Source organism: Lynx rufus, unplaced genomic scaffold (assembly GCF_022079265.1).
Source record: "Lynx rufus isolate CCGP_SWC_20201006 ecotype Redwood Valley unplaced genomic scaffold, mLynRuf1.p SCAF_20, whole genome shotgun sequence".
In the NCBI taxonomy this organism is placed as follows: domain Eukaryota; kingdom Metazoa; phylum Chordata; class Mammalia; order Carnivora; family Felidae; genus Lynx; species Lynx rufus.
In genome coordinates, this window is record NW_025814835.1 from 98,524 (window position 1) to 116,652 (window position 18,129).

Here is an 18,129-nt window from a genome sequence, read left to right on the forward strand (position 1 = left end):
TATTTTTTTTTTTTATTTATTTTTTGCCTTTTCTTTTTATTTACTTTGAGAGAGACAGGGAAAGGGAGAATCCCGAGCAGGCTCTGTGCTGACCCTGCGGAGCCCGATGTGGGGTTCAATCTTACGAAACCATGAGATCATGACCTGAACCATAGTCAAGAGTCGGACTGAGCCGCCCAGGCACCCGTGTAAGACTGTTTTTAAAAGTCTTTTCGGGGCGCCTGGGTGGCGCAGTCGGTTAAGCGTCTGACTTCAGCCAGGTCACGATCTCGCGGTCCGGGAGTTCGAGCCCCGCGTCAGGCTCTGGGCTGATGGCTCAGAGCCTGGAGCCTGTTTCCGATTCTGTGTCTCCCTCTCTCTCTGCCCCTCCCCCGTTCATGCTCTGTCTCTCTCTGTCCCAAAAATAAATAAACGTTGAAAAAAAAAAATTAAAAAAAAAAAGAAAATTGTTACCATTTAAAAAAAAAAAAGTCTTTTCTGCTTATAACATATTTGTAAAAGAAAATTCAAACAATGTGGAAATAAACAACTCCACCACCCCCAATGTAACCACCGTTAGCATTTTGGTGACCCCTCCCAGATCACATGGTATAGGTAAATAAGTTGGACATAGTTTTACATAAATAGGATCATAATAAACATACACTTTTAAATTAGTTTTAACTCACATTGTTTTAAGCTAGTATTGTATTTTTTACTTTTTGTAGATGTATGTAGACACAAACTATCTTTTAATGGAGATACATAAATGTATATATAAATGTTATATCAATGTAACAAAACATAACCAACCCCTTATTTTATATTTAAAACTTTTCCAAATTTTCATTCTTACAAACTGTGTTATGCGTTTTTACCTATGTGTCCATCTGTCTCTTCCGGGAAAATTAGCCGAAATGTCTTGCTAGGTTAAAAAGCATATGTATTTTGAGCTAAGACATTGCCAGTGGAATTCTTTTTAGGAGGGCATTAGAATGACATTTGAATGGAATCTTCTTAAACACATCTTGGAAGACTGTCCTTGTGTGGCAGGAAGACTCATGAGCCTTGAATTTGCCCTCCTGAATGCTGCAGTGAAGGCCAGTGAGGGTCTCCCCAGAGGTGGGCTGTGGGCTGCTCTCCTGTTAGGACAGCAGCCAGCTTTGGACCCTGCAAGTCTGGGACCACAGCTGCCGCCTTATGGGCCTCTTATCCTGCTCTAAACAGCTGATATCTTACGTCCTGTGTGTAGGGAGCTCCTCTCAGCCTGGCCTTGCTGGGTGCAAGCTGCAGACCCCAGGGCTAAAGTTTAGAGTAGAGGCTGTGGTTTTTGCATGGGGACATGGTTCCTGCCGAAGCTTCCACAGAGGCCAGAGTACTGTTTGTCTGGAGGTGACCATCTCACTGTTTCTTTTCTGTCAGGGCAGAGTGGCTGGTCATATGATGAGTAACATGTTTATTTAAGCCAGTTCTCAAAGAGGACGAGGTCAAGGATTCCAGTTTGATGGGAAATAAGGCCAGGCATGGAGGCACAGCGTGGGGCTTTCTTTCAACATTGAAGCCGACAGTCCTGAGCCAAGTGATTGGTTGTCAGGCTGCCTGTGTTAGCAGGATTTCTCTTTGAAACAAATCTTTTTAAACAAAAAGCAGCATACTCCTCAGATAATGTAACAGGGCTGTGTTTCTGTTTCCAGGGTGGGTTAGGGTTGTGTACCTTCACGTATTTTTAGAAGAGAGGGATTCGTCGGCCCTTTGGATGGCCTGCCTGGTAAGCCCCACACCCTACAGCCTGTGCCTCCTGCGAGTGCCTGACTGTTTAGAAGCTGCTCAGAGCTGGGCGATCAGGTACTTCCCGTGGGAGGTGGAGCCCTGGTGCCCACCTGACCACACAGGCCTGCAGACTGGTCATTCCTTCCTGGATTCTCTAAACCCCACGCCTTCCTCAAGCACCGTGGCGAGCAAATTGGATAACGTTCCTGCCATTTGAGTCAGGTGTCTCCTGGGGGCGTGTGGGGGTATGTAGCAGAGCCCCAGAGATGGGCCTGGCCCCCGCAGGGCCGTGCAGATGGAGTTGGGTGATGGAGAGCCATGGGCAGGGTTAGCAGGGTCTCTGTGGGACCTGACGGAAGTGTCGCTGCAGGGGTTGGTTCGTGGGAAACCTGCCGCGCTGCCTTCCCTGAAGCCTGGCGGTAACTGCGCACTCCTGCGTGTCCTAGACCACATGCTCTGGGAGGCAGGGCCCCACCTGTTCATCTTTGGAAGCGTCTCCCATAGTCAGGACCCAGGTTCAGTCAGGACCTGGTTGTCTGGAGTGGATGCTACTGTTTTGTTCAACATTGCCAAAGGCAGGCAGAATGAGAAATGCCAGCCCCCTTTGGGGTTGAGCTTTCTGGCCCTTGTTGGGGATGGGCAGACACAGGTGTCAGCATGGGGATTTTAGAGGGATGATCTAGCTTCTAGTACCTTCTGAAAGTCAGGTCCTTGCCAGTCCCTTTTGACCCTATTGATGGTACCTGGGGAGGTCGCCAGCCCTAACTTGGCACCATAAATTATGGAGCCCTCCCCTGGGGATTCACTCATAATGGCTACAGAATTACCAGCTCTTTGCTAGTTTCCTCGTTCAGCTAAGACGATGTCTCAACAGGCCTCATCCCAGTTTGTGGTTGTGCTTCTGCTCCTCCATTTAGCACCCCATTACTGAGCACCCACAGGTTGGACAATTACAGGCTCACCTCACATACAGGCTCCTGCCCTCGAGGGACTGGGGAAGACAGTGACCACCCAGGTGAGTGTGCTGTGGGAGCCAGAACGGAAGGTCCCGGAGGTTTTTCATGAGGAGATGGCACCAGGCTAAGCACAATGGGCAGACTGAAAAGCGTGTGTGAGTTCATGGGAGAAGCAACAGGTTGTGGGGCTCAGTCTTGAAGCACCAGGCTGAAGTGAGCCTGGGAAGAGATGGTAGGAGAGGACCGGGGGCCAGCGAGCACCAAGATGGTCTGGTGATTGTTCCCTTGCCTGCCAACAGTGGGTGTGCACTAATGAGCTGGGACTAGAGTAGGAAGCCCCTGGCAGAGGACGCCGTCGGCTAAGAGACCCCACAGGACTGGCAGACAGGAGAAGACATGTAGGGAAAACGCCTAGAGTGATGTACAAGCTCTGTGACCAGTTGCACGTCTCAGATGACCTCAAGTTGAGATGGGTCTTAGCATGTGGCTGATTCAAACATCTTCTGTAGGTAAGGAGTAGTTGATAGGTATTAATCTTAAATTGTGCTCTCTTAAGCATCTTGCATTCGAACCATCTTTGCTGGAAAAGGGCACCAGGATCTGAACACATTGAAATTCTTCCTCTTAGCCACAGGCTAGCCCACTGAGTCTACGCCTAAGTTGTGGTCTTAGTGTAACAAAGCTGGGGGCACTATTTATGTTCCTATTGTTAGTCATGTTGAACCCGTCGAATGTCACTCCATCTGGAGGAAAATCTTTTTAGGAAGGAGTGAAGTTACTTAAGAGAGCCTACAGTTACCTTCGACCCTGGAGGGCCCAAGAGGCAAGGACGCCCCTGGGACAGGCTCTGCCCGCTCTGTGTAGCCGTGTCTGTTTAAAAGGTTTTCTTGTTCCAGAGGGCAGGTGTGGGAGGCCAGGAGCCGGTGGAAGTCCAGGTGGACTCTCAAAAGCCCACGCTCCAGCTGAATCTGGCCTCAGCAGAATTCACAGGGAACAGAAGGGAGTCATCCCGCATGGGCAGCTGGACAGGAAAGGGGATGGTCTGTTTTAGAAAAATGGTTTCCAAAGCCCTGTGTGAAATTACTGTGGTGCCCCTCCATCCCAGGCCCTTGGACTCACAGCTCTGGAGATGTTTGCCTATTCATTTGTTCCTTTTTTACTTTTCTTTCTCCATCACTTCCCAGACTTCCAGCACCGTTATGCCAGCCTCACCCCCTTCTCTGTGTCTGTGTGACTCCACTGGGTGGCCGTGCTGGAGAGAACACAGATGATTTACCTGCACTAGCTTGGAGTCCAGAGATATAAAAATTTCCACTGTGAACTTTTCTCTCCCAGAAGCGTAAGCAAGATTTGGATTTCCTCCTGCACAGTGGTCTGTCTTCCTGTTTTTGCCGGTATCTCTATTTTCCACCCTGTCCTGTGGGAAAATGATTCAGCACGGAGGCCACCGGCCACAGCACATCCCCTGGCACCCCAGGTCTTCTCCCGAGCCGTTGCGTAGCAGCCAACACGTGCAGACAGAACTGGGACGAGGCTGACAGCTGGACTGGGGAACGCAGGCAGGATGCGGCCCCTGGCCCGCCAGCCCCACCCCTGCCCACCACCAGGCTGGGAGACCGTGCAGGGGAGCGTCACTACAGTGTGTATTAATCACTGATAGTGGAAAAACCTCCGTAACATAAAACTTACCATTTTAACAATTTTAAGTGTACAGTTCGGTAGGGTCAGGTGCGTTCCCACTGGTGCATGGTCGCCAGCCGTCTCCTGAACTTACATCCTCCACACTGAAACTGTACCCATTAAACCTGACGTGTTGGGTGAGTTCAGGTCAAGCTCCGGTCGGATACTTTCCCAGAACATATCCATGTATATCTGATGTACGTCTGTCATCTTGTTAAAAATTTCAAATCAGAGGGTAAGGAATTATACTTTTTCCAAAAGCACATTGTCACTTGCTGATGGGAGTCACCACATCCCTGCAGAGAACCAGGCCTTCCTTGGGGGCTGCGTCTGTGGCCCAACCCTTCTCCCTCTGGCTGCTGGTGACCGCACCGGGACCCGGGGCTGGCAGGGACGGCCGTGCATGTTGTAAGTCTCAAGTTAAATTACCCCAGGAGGAAGCGCCTTCCAGACACTCTGGACATAGCAGGGCATGAGCCATGACTCAGAACAGTTGGTCACCCCATCCCTGTCCTCCGCTTGCTGGGGACCCTCTGACCTGTGGGGAGTCCAGGTTGGGAAGTCATCCCGCGATGGCAGCCTCTGTGCTGCCTTTATGTGCTGGGACAGGAGACCGCTGACGGCCTGGGGCTTCTCTGTCAGTCCAGCAACAAAGAGCTGCGGATGTGCTTTCTCCTGGACATCTCTCATTCCGTGTCCCAGACACTGGGGGGGGGGGGGTACATCGTGACAGCCCAGCTACACAGCTCCCTCCCTCCCTGTGGCTGATAAGCCTGGAGGCTCCACTGACAGACCTAAGAGCAGGAAGATGGTGAGGTTTGGGGCGGTGCCGCTGCTTTTCCAGACCCAAGTGCTGCTGCTCTAACCATCCTGCCTCCGCCCTGCCTTCCCCGGCATCACCAGACCGCCTGTGGCACCCCCTCCCTGGGTGTCGCCGGACCGCGTGCGGCACCCCCTCCCTGGGTGTCTCTGGACTGTGTGCAGGGCCCCCAGGTGTCGCCGGGCCGCGTGTGGGGCCCCCTCCCCGGGTGTCGCTGGACCTTGTGCGGGGCTCCCGGGCGTCGCCAGACCGCATGCGGGGCCGCCGGGTGTCGCCGGAACGCATGCAGGCCCCTGGGTGTTGCCAGACCACGTGCGGCACCCCCCCCCCCCCCGGCGTCGCTGGACCGCGTGCAGGGCCCCCGGCACAGCCTACCCTTCAGTGCATCCCAACAGCCGGCCCTCAGAGCAGTCTCCCCTCAGCCTTGGCCCGCCCTGGGCTGCAGTTGGGGTGGACATTTGGTTGAGGCCTCTCGGGGGGGGGGGGGGTCCCTGCCCATCCCCATGTGACTTCAGTGGAGAGGTCGGCCTCAGTGACCCCAAGAGAATAATTATCGATGCCGCTTATCTGCAGGAGCACGTGCCCTGCCACAGGACACTTTGTGTGTCGGTGTCTCCTGTAGAGTGCCCTCTCACATTTGACCTGAGCACCACCCAGGGTTTTCCAGCTTCCCTCGGTGGTTGCACAGAGGTTCTTTGTGTGGTTAACACGGAGAATATAAAGCACACATTTTCGATGTTCAGGATCACCAGTGGGCGGAGTCAGAGGATTCGGGGTCTGGGAGACAGGTTGTCTGGGTGAAGAGGGGAACCCCCACGTGGGGAAAGTGTAACCTGGACTGTGTCTCTAAGGAACGAGTCTTCGGGGTGCCGCCGCCCCCCCCCCCCCCGCCATTGCCCAGTGCGCAGGCACGAAGGGTAGCAAACGCTAACAGAGCCTCCTGCTCCGTCGGGATCACAGGAATTTGAGGTTGCTGTAACGCTAAGGGGTTGTGTAGTCCAGCCCCATGACCTACAGGTGAGGACACAGGCCCTGCACGTGGTGCTGCAGATCTAAGGGGCTGCCGATTCCACAGGAGGCGTTGCTGGGGTTCCTGCTGACTGCCAGGCGCCGCTGAAGTTAAATCTGCCCTAAACCCTCACTGCTTTTCAGTCTTCATGCCCGGTGCTGCAGACCCAGATAATGCTCCCGTGCCCCCCTGCTGCCAGGGTTGTTCTCCAGATGCTTTGCCTGGCCTAGCCAGTGACTGCTGAGCATTCCTAGGACGGGTGTGGGTGGGGCGGAGGGGGGTGACAGGCTGCACACATGGTGTGTGTTTCACAGGCGTTTCTGAGTCGGTGTTACAGACAGGCACTCGTGAGCCCTATTTTCTGCACGTGGGCAGTGATTTTCTTGTGTGGGCTGCAGGGGCCAGTGAGGGTCCAGGGGCTGTGCGGTCGTCACGGACGAATCAGGGCACCCTCGCCCACAGACCCCACAGCACCCTTCCCCCTGCCCACCACTCCCCCAGCCCATAATGTGGGGCTGGGCTGTCTCTTTCACAAAGGAGAACCTGAGCCCCAGAGAGCTGCCAGGGTCCAACCTGTGCCTGGATCTGCCTGTCCAAAGCCTGTGCTCTTGTGTCTCCTCCCACGGCTGTAGTTGCGAAGAAAGCAAGCCCTGGGCACAAGTACTGCCCGGCACATGGGTTAGAGTCTCCGTTTGCCTGAGGGGGAACGTCAGGAAATGGCCTAGGATGGCAAATTCCTTGGACGACAGCATCTGGAGGGTGAGCCAGCGTGCATTGTGGCTCTCTGTCTGCCCACCAGGCGTGACCCCAGCCAGGACTTTCCTGGCCCAGATGGTTGTTGCCGCACTGGGCAGCTTCTTAGAAATGCCAGGAAGATGACGCGTTCCAGGGGTTTCAAGACATATTAAGTGGACAACACAGAGTTCAAAACTGCGTGTGCTACCTTGCCCTCCGTAATGGAAGGCGACGGTAAGAATCTCTGTTCATATTTGCTTACATTTGCATAAATAGACTGCAGATAAATAAGCTAAATAAACTGCAAAAATCACAACGTTGGGTGGGGGTGGAGAGTGGCTCTGGGTTTGGGGGTTCTGTTTGGGTGATGAAATGTTCCGGAATCAGTTACATGGCTCTGTGAAGCACCAGAAACTTGATTTGCACACATTCAGCAGTGAACCCTGGTAGATAAATCACATACCGTGTGATGTCTCGGTTCAGCTGCTTAAAACATCTTCCTGAAGCAGCACCGCGTTTGGCTCAGAGCCTCCATCCAGTTATTTGACACTAGCTGAATTCTTGGCGTTTTGCCCCTTCGCTCCAGAAGGAGATGGAGGGGGGAGGGGCTCCCGTGAACCCTCGTGGCCCCAGGAAGGACTGGGGGCAGGGGCTGCACCCCGAGCATGGTGAGGAGGCGCCTCGCGTGTGCTGCTACAGCTCTCGCTGGTGTCCGTGCGCAGGAGATGTTAGTGCAGGAGCAGAAGACGGCAGAAGTTGGCGGTCTCCTTGGTGGGCTCAGAGGAACAGAGCCGTTGGCCCAGTGGCCCTCCCCTTAGGACGGGCTGCTCCTGCGGGACTGGGCCTTGGTGGAGTCAGGAACGGCCTCTCTGGGGCTTCTGCCATCCCCTCAGAGAGGAAGGAGGGTGGTCGGTCCAGCGCGCCAGCCAGGCCTGGGCTGTTAACGCCGGCATGAGAACCACTGAAGGAGGTCCACTCTAAGTACAGGCTTTCCTGCCAGCGGTTATTTTCGGCTGTTTCGATTACAGTTGTCCTCTCCGGTAACTGCCATGATGTCCCATAAACACAGGCTGAAGCACAACGTGGCTGCAGGGCCAGGGCTGGGCGGGCAGACACGTGGATGGTCCTGCTCCTCCTGGAGGTGACAGCGACCCTGTGAGGCTTCAAGTAGAGACTCAGAGATTGAGCCAGTGAGTGGCAGCCATGGCCTCCGACTCGGTGGATGCTGTCACCGATGCACCCTCTGTGGGCACCTGAAACTGCTCTGTGAGCTGGGGACGCACAGCTGCAGCCGATCACCCAGCCCAGGCTCTCCGGGCCCCACCAGGCTCGACCGTAGGTTAGGCAAGCTGGCTTTCCCGAAATACCCACTGTCCATTGTGCCCTGGCAACTGCAGCGCAGAGCAACTGGCATGGATGCCGTCCTGCTTCTGAGACAGGCTCCCGAGAAGCTACGGGAAGTCAGTCGACGATTTCGTTGGGAATTGGGAGGGGTTCTCGTTTCTGCTTTCCCATCACCTTTCTCCTACGCCACAAACAAGGCTTCAGTGTCCGGTGTGGAAGACAGAGGGCGCTTCTCCTTGGGAAGGGGAGGGGAGGGGACAGGACCCGAGTCACTTTGGTCACCAGCAAGGTTGGGTGGGCCTGCTGAGGCGAGACCTGCTCCTGGTTGTTATTCACCACTGGGGATGCCAAGTGCAGACCGCGGGCCAGGACAGGCCAGTGTTCTTTGTCCCTGGTTGGAACGGAGGGTGCACAAACCATCGCTTCTGGGTCTCAGAAGGTGGCCCCAGAGGCCTGGGGGACACCAGCTCCATGTCCTGGTGCCCCCTCACTGTGCCGGTAATAGCTGGGCCCCTGGAGCCATGGGAGCACTCGTGCCCACTTCCCAGTGGTTCCTCAGTCCAGTTCGGGGACACAGGACGAAGCGGCGTCTGACTGCTTTACAGCAAAGACTTGGGAGGAGCAGGAACCCTCTAGAGTGCAAAGGGTTGACTGAGTCCACTTCTGGCTTGTGAAGTCTGTTGTCTGAGATCAGCTCTGTGTTTCTGTTAGTCTCGCTCCCTTGGAAACACCCCTGTCCTCCACTTCCTGGGTTAGCCTTCACCCTTCAAGGGGACCACAAGGAGAGTGAGCCCCAGCTTCTCAGCTCACCGGCCACGCCGCCCTGGGCAGTCCCCTTCATCTCTCTTGTAACCCAGCGTCCTTCCTGTCAGACTCAGAAATGTTCCTGGCATATCAGCTCCAGCTGCTGCCACCCTCCTTCCCCTTCCTGTGGCCCCTGGAGCAGGTGCGCGGAGCTGTGGGTGCAGGAGGTGGGGCACAGGTGCCCCAGGACCTCCCTGAGAATGAGCTGCACCCCTCATCAAAGCTGGTCTTTGGGCCCCCCGTGTGCATGGTCCTCACACTGCCCATCACATGTGTTCTGTCTGCAGGACGACGTTCCTCCCACTCCGGAGCGAAACTTAAGAACCAAGCTTCACTGTTCTTAAGTTTCGCTCTGGAGTGGAAGGAACGTCGTCCTGCAGACAGAACGGTTCCATATTGAGCTCTCAGTGGGAGACACCTGCTGTGCAGAGCTGTGGGGACTGCCTTACGTCCATGGGGGATACCATGAGAACTCTTTTTTTATTATTTAAATTCAAGTTAGTTAACATACAGTGCAATATTGGTTTCAGGAGTAGAATTTAGTGATTAATCACTTGCATACAGCACCCAGTGCTCATCACAAGTACCCTCCTTAATACCGGTCCCCTATCTAGCCCATCCCCCACCCACCTCCCTCCATCAACCCTCAGTTTGTTCTCTGTCATTAGCAGTCTCTTGTAATTTGTTTCTCTCTCCTCTTGTTTCCTCCCTTCCCATATGTTCATCGCTTTTCTTTCTTAAATTCCACACATGAGTGAAATCATATGGTATTGGTCTTTCTCTGATTGACTTATTTCACATACTATAATACATTCTAACTCCATCCATGCCATTGCAAATAGCAAGATTTCATTCTTTTTTATGGCTGAGTAGTATTCCAGTGTGTGTGTCTGTGTGTGTGTGTGTACGTGTGTGTGTACATGTGTGTGTGTGTGTGTGTGTGTGTGTGTGTAAACACCACATCTTCATTATCCGTTCATCAGTCAATGGACATTTGGGCTCTCTCCGTAGTTTGGCTATTGTTGATAATGCTGCTATACACATTGGGGTGCATATATCCCTTTAAGTATGTATTTTTGTATCCTTTGGGTAAATACCTATAGTGCAATTGCAGGATCATAGGGTAGTCCTATTTTTAGTTTCTTGAGGAACCTCCATGCTGTTCTCCAGAGGGGCTGCCCCAGTTTGCATTCCTACCAACAGTGAAGAAGTTTCCCCTTTCTCCTCATCCCCACCAACATCTGTTGTTCCTTGTGTTGTTAATTTTAGCCATTCTGACAGGTGTGAGGTGGTATCTCAATGTGGTTTTGGTTTGTATTTCCCAGATGATGAGTGATGTTGAGCATCTTTTCATGTGCCTGTTAGCCATCTGGATGTCTTCTTTGGAAAAAAAGTCTATTTGTGTCTTCTGCCCATTTCTTAAATGGGTTACTTGCTTTTTGGGTGTTGAGTATAATAAGTTTTTATAGCTTTTGGATACTAACCCTTTGTCAGATAGGTCATTTGCAAATATCTTCTCCCATTCTTAGGCTGCCTTTTAGTTGCGTTAATGTCTCCTTCATGGAGATAAAAGGCTCCTGTGCAGAAGTTTTTTATCTTGATGAGGTCCCAGTAGTTCATTTTTGTTTTGGTTTCTCCTGCCTCTGTCGATGTGTGTAGTAAGAGTTGCTCAGGCTGAGGTCAAACAGGTTTTTGTCTGTGTTCTCCTCTAGGATTTTGATGGTTTCCTGTCCCACTTTTAAGACAAAATTCATCCATTTTGAATTTATTTTTGTGTATGGTGTAAGAAAGTGGTCCAGTGTCATTCTTCTGCACGTCACTATCCAGTCTTCCCAACACCATTTATTGAAGAGACTTTTTTCCATTGAATATTCTTTCTTGCTTTGTCAAAAATTAGTTGACCATCCAGTTGTGGGTCCATTTCTGGGTTTTCTGTTCTGTTCCATTGATCTATGTGTCTGTTTTTGTGCAGGTGCCATACTGTCTTGATGACTACAGCTTGTAATATAGCTTGAAATCCGGAATCATGATGCCTCCAGTGTTGTTTTTCTTTTGAAGATTGCTCTGGCTATTCAAGGTTTTTTGTGGTTCTATACAAAATTTAAGATTGTTCTAGCTCTGCAAAAAATGCTGGTGCTATTTTGATAGGGATTGCATTAAATGTGTGTATTGCTTTGGGTAGTATTGGATGTATAGAATTTATAGTATTGAAGTATAGAATGCTTTCCCATGTCTTTGTGTCTTCTTCAATTTCATGTATAAGTGTTCTATAGTTTTCAGAGTATAGATCTTTTACCTCTTTAGTTAGGCTTATTTATTCCTAGGTATCTTACTGGTTTTGGTGCAACTGCAAATAGGATTGATTCCTTAATATCTTTTTCTGCTGCTTCATTATTAGTGTATAGAAATGCAAGATTTTTGCAGGTTGATTGTATATCCTGCAACTTTGCTGAATTCATGTATTAGGTCTAGCAATTTTTTGGTGGTGTATTTCAGGTTTTCTACATAGAGCATCATGTCACCTGCAAATGGTGAAAGATTGACTTCTTCCTAGCCAGTTTGGATGCCTTTTACTTCTTTTTGTTGTCTGATTGCTAAAGCTAAGCCTTCCAGTACTGTGTTAAATAGTAATGGTAAGAATGGACATCCTTGTCTTATTCCTGACCATAAGGGAAAGGCTCTTAGTTTTTCCCCATCGAGGATGATACTAGCTGTTGATCTTTCAGATATGACCTTTATGATGTTGAGGTATGTCCCATCTATCCCTGCTTTGTTGACGGTTTTTATCAAGAAAGGATGCTGTATTTTGCCAAGTGCTTTTTCTGCATCTATTGACAGGATCAGATGGGTCTTATCCTTTCTTGTATTAATGTGGTGTATCACATTGATTGATTTGTGAATAGTGAACCAGCCCTGCAGCCCAGGAATAAATCCCACTGAATCATGGAGAATTATTATTTTAATGTGCTCTTCAATTCGATTTGCTCCAATCTCGTTGAGAAATTTTGCATCCACGTCCAGGGCTATTGGCCTATAGTTCTCCTTTTGAGTGGGGTATTTGTCTGGTTTTGGAATCACGGTAATACTGGCTTCATAGAATGAGTTTGGAAGCTTTCCTTCCATTTCTTTTTTTTTGGGACAGTTTGAGAAGAATAGGTATTAACTCTTCTTTAAATGTTTGGTAGAATTCCCCTGGGAAGCCATCTGGCCCAGGACTCCCGTTTTTTGGGAGACTTTTGATAACTGATTCCATTTCTTTGCTGCTTACGGGCCTGTTCAAATTTTCTATTTCTTCCTGTTTCAATTCTGGTAGTTTATATGTTTCTAGGAATTTGTCCATTTCTTCCTGATTGCCAAATTTGTTGACACATAATTTTACATAGTATATTCTTGTAATTGTATTTCTGTGGTTATAATCTCTCTTCTTTCATTCATGATTTTATCTATTTGAGTCCTTTCTCTTTTCTTTTTGATAAGTCTGGCCAGGCGTTTATTAATTTTGTTAATTCTTTCAAAGAACCAGCTCGCGGTTTCATTGATCTGTTCTACTGGGTTTTGTTTATTTGTGTGTTTTGTTTCTATATCATTTTTTTCTGCTCTAATCTTTATTATTTCCCTTCTTCTGCTGGCTTTAGGCATTATTTGCTGCTCCTTTTCTAGCTCCTTTAGGTTTAGAGCACAACTCTTAATTGGATTCCTGCTCAATTTCTTACGTTGGTTCTAAGACCAGAAAAGATAAGACATTGACCATGAGGTAGATTTTAGGGACTGGGGGTGAAATGCTTGTTAGCGCTCAATTACAGATGAGACTGAGCAGCTACCTGGGGTTAGAGGGTGAGTGTGCATGAGTGTGTGTGTCCTACTATAACCCAGAGTCTTTGGTTATGTGCCTGGAGTGATTTTGCTTCGGGATGGCATGACGTTCAGGTAACTTTGGCTCCAAATTTAGGGAGATAGGAAAGACAAAGTTAATTTACTTTCATTAATGTTAGTTTTTAATCCCTTCTTCCTAATGTGTTAAAAAGTCAAAACACCTTCTGAGGACATAATTGGCCATTCAAAATGGATTTGTAAGTAGATACCCAGTGGCTTAGGCACCTGCGTGCACCAGGGAATTCATTGCTCATACTAGCCAAGTGAATCAGCACTCACTAGACTTTTACTAGTTGAGGTAAATTACTGGCAAATATCCAGGCTGCCCACCTAAAGTGTACAGGACCTTGCAGATCATCATAGACTATGATTTTCTTTTCTTTCATTTAAAAAAAAATTTTTTTTGGGGGGCGCCTGGGTGGCGCAGTCGGTTAAGCGTCCAACTTCAGCCAGGTCACGATCTCGCGGTCCGGGAGTTCGAGCCCCGCGTCAGGCTCTGGGCTGATGGCTCAGAGCCTGGAGCCTGCTTCCGATTCTGTGTCTCCCTCTCTCTCTGCCCCTCCCCCGTTCATGCTCTGTCTCTCTCTGTCCCAAAGATAAATAAACGTTGAAAAAAAAATTTTTTTTTAATTTTTTTTAATGTTTATTTATTTTTGAGAGAGAGAGAGAGCACGCGCAAGCAGGGGAGGAGCAGAGAGAGGAGGAGATACAGAATCTGAAGCAGGCTCCAGGCTTGGAGCTGTCAGCACAGAGCCTGACGTGGGGCTCGAAGTCACGAACCGCGAGATCATGACCTGAGCCGAAGTCGGACGCTCAACCAACCGAGCCCCCCAGGCGCCCCTACGATTTTCTAATAGTACTCCAGAAAGAACAGTTTCCTTGAGTCCAGAGCAGGACCTGGGAGGATAAGAGGGCCTGATGTAGACGCGTGCCCAGCCCTGTGTTGGATCCTGAGTGTCGGCAGGGCGCTGGGAGGCACCGGATCCAGGCACAGATGATGAGGGGAAGCCCCAGAAAACAAGCCCAGACACCTGCTCCAGGTTTATCTCCGGGCTTGGCCTCTCTCCTCACCGTGCTGGAGATGGCTTGTCTGCTGAGGTCTTGGTTGTGCCTTTGCCAACTCAGAGGACTGGACGGGGGTCTTCCCCACCCAGGGGAGCGAGGCCCCCTGTCCACAGGTCGCAGGGAGGGAGGGTCTCGTCAGCCGAGTGAGGAAGGCGCAGGCTCTCAGGGCTGCCCGAGGTGGTGGCCGTCACTAAAGTGGTGGCTTGAGGGTGAAGGAGGCGCTTTCCTCGTTCCAGACTGGTGTCATCTGTCACCGTGGCACCTGAATCTCTGCCTCCATCCTGCCTCTCAGTTGCTTATCTGGTAAAGGTGCCATTACAGCTAATGAAACAATGTTGGTGAAGTGCTGAGGCTCCTTGGTTCGTGTGAAGCATCACCGAAGCCACGCGAACACGGGCTTCGTTTCACCACTCTCCTCCCTTCCACGGACTGAAACCAACGGCAGATGTTTGTCACCACCCTGGGAATGCTGCTGCCTCTTCTGCAAAGCCCGAGGCTTCACTGCTGTCGCCTGCGAGACCTTCACAGAAGCTGGGATAGAACTGTCTGGAATGGCCAAAAGTTCCAAGTTTGTACAAAGTAGGAGGAAAAGAGCCTTCCGCACAGTGGATGGCCGCCGTGGTCAGAAATGCACTACAAACCAGCACGGCTGTGATCACGGCACCTCAGAGGAGTGGGGGTGGGTGGGGGAGGTCTGCAGTCAGCCAGGCCTTCCCAGGTGTGGCAGCCCCTGTCCCCCGCCATGAGACCCGCAGCCTGGGGACAGGCGTGGAAACGGAGATGCGAACATATCCAAGAAAGCGAGGCAGGCACTGGGTCGTGTGGTTTAACTTCCTAGCAGTGATTTTAGTCCACTTGAGAAGGAGAATAGATTAAAAGTCAGGAGACGGTTAGGATCTCTCACAACTCTTTTCCTTAGGAGGCGTTCTGAGACTGCAGCACCAGGGAAGCGTGTGCTGTTGGCCGGTGAGACCGAGTGCTTCTTGTTTCCTCCAAAGCTGGAAGGAACCATTTTATTTTGTAATGAAGTTTTTTGAACAAAGACTTTATTGAGATATAATTTATATATCACATAATTCACCCATTTCAAATGTGCAGTTCAGTGGTTTTTAGGGTGTTCACAAAATTGTGCCACCGTGAACAAAATCAGCTTTAGAGTCTTTTCGTCACCCCAAAAAGAAAGTCTGCACCCGTTAAGTTCTTTCTCCCCCAGCCACTGGGCTGGTCTCCATCTCTGTGGATCTGCCTGTCCTGGACATTTCACGTAAGTGAACTCGTGCAGTACGTGGTGGTCCGTGACTAGCGTCTTTCACTCCACACCGTGTTCCCCAAGGGTAACCGTGAATGACACTCCATCGTGTGGATGGGCCACGGTCCGTTCCATTCCTTCACTGATGGACACTTGAGTTGTTTCCCCTTTTGGCTGCTGTGAACATTTGTGTACAAGTCTCTGCACGCGGGGTTCCATTCAGTCTGGGGGTTCCTCGAAAGCGTGAACAGGGAGTCACCGCGTGACCCAGCAGCTCACCTTGGGGGTCACTGTTACTTCGTCGTCTCCCCCCTGGGCACCTCCCGCGTCCTTTTCTCAGCTAAGTGCCCTGACTAGAACCTCCAGGGCAGCATCCCGTCCAGGAGCGGACGTCCTCGCCCTGCTCCTGACCTTCCTGATGGAGGCTTCACCTTTCACCATCCCCGTGACTATTGCCGTGGGCTCTTCGTGAATGCCTTCTATTGGGTTGAAGGTCTAATGTTTCTTTCTTACATCAGGGGTCAAATGCATCTGGGGGAGGGTTCTTAATTTCATCTTGTTTGAGAAATAAAACGGACCAAGGAAAACAGAGCTACTGAGCACTAACATATTCACAAAAAAAAAAAGAAAATCAATAAAATCAGGGTTTGAAGCTCTTTCTGTAGCGTCAACCTTCACTGAACACGCATCCCTGGAGTTAGAGTTTAGGTCTGTGTCTGTACAAGTGGCTTCTTTAACTGCTCGGCGCAGATGAGGATGTGTGAGTGGATCTCCTGACTTGGAGAATTTTAACTTCATGCCACAGCCTTTTGTACAGGATACTCTTTTCTCCCCACCCCACTTTTTCTTTTCTTTTTTCCTTCTTTCTTAAAAGAAGTGTAAGAAGTCATTGAGGTTGGTTTTGATATGGAAAGATCATGCTGACTGGTTTACTAAATTCAGCTTTTGTGGCCTGAGGGCTGGTGGGGAGCTAAAGCCAAAGGAATGTCTGTAGAAGGAAGGAGGTTTTTCCCCGTTATTCATAGCACAGGGACGGAAACAAAGGATGAAACCATTCAAGGCCACACTGGAGGCCCTGCGGGAGCCAGGCCTGCAGCGTATGCCCTCGGGGACCAGTGAGAATTGTCTCAAGGGTGCCGGCACAGTCTGTCAGTTGGTTGTTTTAGTTTTTACAAGAACCATTGGGAAGACCAGCATATTTTCCCCCCTCTGCTGTTTGTGTGTCTGCCCAGTGCTCAGTCATGGCTAGTTTCACGGAAGCTTCTCAGGTCTGGAGGTTCTCATTTCTTTGATGCCTCCTTCCGACAGTGAACTTGCGGGAGGATGCGGGCATGTGGGCCGGTCTCCAGGGAGGACCTCTGAGCCTCCCCTCTGCGCTGATGGCCGCTGGCTGGCCCCCAGGCTCGGGGGATCTCTGACCCATGGCTGGCGTGCTGCTCCAGCTTTCTGTCATGTGGTGCCCTCGACTACTGCACAATAGACTAAGGCTGTTTATCACCTCCCAGGTGATTTCAGGGTAATTGAGAAAAGTGTTGGATTAGCGCCCGTTTTTCCAGTGAAAGCTGTCTTTATGCAGTTTGTGTTCGTTCTGAGAACACATTGGCCAAAAACATTAATACCTTAGAGTGTGAATTAACTTTTAGTATGTATTTTCAGATATTATTAGAAATAAGTTTAGAGTTGAGGTATCAAAATGTGTCAAGGTTGATCCCTCGGCCATTAACAAATAAACGTGTTTATCGTCAGTAGAAGCTGAGTTCTCTAAGATGGTTCCAGAGCCCAGAGCCACACGCAGCACCTGTCCTGGCTCCTTCAGGCCTTCCTTGAGTGCGACTGGGAACGGAAAGCAGGGCTGCTACTTGTCTGAGCCACCCAGCAGAGTGGCCAGGCGTTTTGGGAGAGGGACTCCGCAGTTCAGGGTCAAAGGCAATGTCACACTGTGGATGCAGGAGGACCTCGAGTACTTTGGGTGACATGGCCAGCAGATGGCAGGACACCCAGCCTCAGTTTCCCTCCTAGCACAGGTGAGGAGCAGAGAGGCAGATACAGGTGTGTGAGAGCTCTGGCTCACCGGGGCTTCCCACCGGCGATATGCACGTGGTCCCAGGATCTTGTTAGGGTGCAGGTTCCATCGAGCCAGGCCAGCTCTGATTTTGCTCGTCTCGCTCCCTGGGCAGCTTCACAGACCAGCCTGCACAGCAAGACCCTGCAGCGGCTCACACAGGGCCGGCTTGGTTCCACTGGGAGGGGCGACACCAGACCCCGTCAGAAAGGCCAGGAGTAGAAGACGGGTCCCAGTAGGGGCCACGCTGTCATGAGAATGGCCCAGCCCTCCCCTGCCGGCCTCCCGTCCCAGCCTGCCATAGGCCCGGACCCAGACTACACGCCTTGTGTGGACGCTGGGGTAAGAGAAGGGTCACTTCTGCAGGCAGCTGTGTGGGCGCTCCGTGTCCCGAGTCAGAACCCAGGATGGCTGGGGGTGAGTTCCCACGGAGGCCCAGGCTCAGGTGTTCTGAAGGCTGCTTCCTACACCACCCCATGTGTTCCCGTGTGCACACTGCGGCTCCCAGAGACCCGGCCGGGCCAAGGACAGCCACATGCCCGTCACCTGCCCTCCCGGGGCTCCTCCATTGTGGGGATGTCGTGCCTGCTCCCGCCCCAGGACCTGGTTTCTCCCGCTGACCGTAGCCTGGTCTTCTGGCCCATTCCCTGTGTGTGGCCCACAATCCCTTCCAAGCCTGAGAAAGGCTCCCAAGTGCCAGGCTCTTGGGAAGTGGACAGACAAGCCCTCCTGAGGCTGCAGCCAGGAGACAGGAGCACAGGTGGCTGCAGGGAGTAAGGGAGG

At 51.2% G+C, this 18,129-nt stretch overlaps 1 protein-coding gene and 1 long non-coding RNA gene across 2 annotated transcripts in view; one reads left to right on the forward strand and one right to left on the reverse strand.

The window, feature by feature from the left end:
* Positions 1-18,129, forward strand: part of PARD6G (par-6 family cell polarity regulator gamma) — a 92,124-nt gene that overhangs the window by 35,495 nt on the left and 38,500 nt on the right. The window lies entirely within an intron of this gene.
* LOC124517015 (uncharacterized) lies at positions 674-5,185 on the reverse strand. The gene is made up of 4 exons (XR_006963277.1): positions 4,924-5,185; positions 4,395-4,595; positions 3,982-4,122; positions 674-3,726 (listed from the first exon to the last, which is right to left on the reverse strand). It is a non-coding gene; the product is annotated as an uncharacterized LOC124517015 (long non-coding RNA).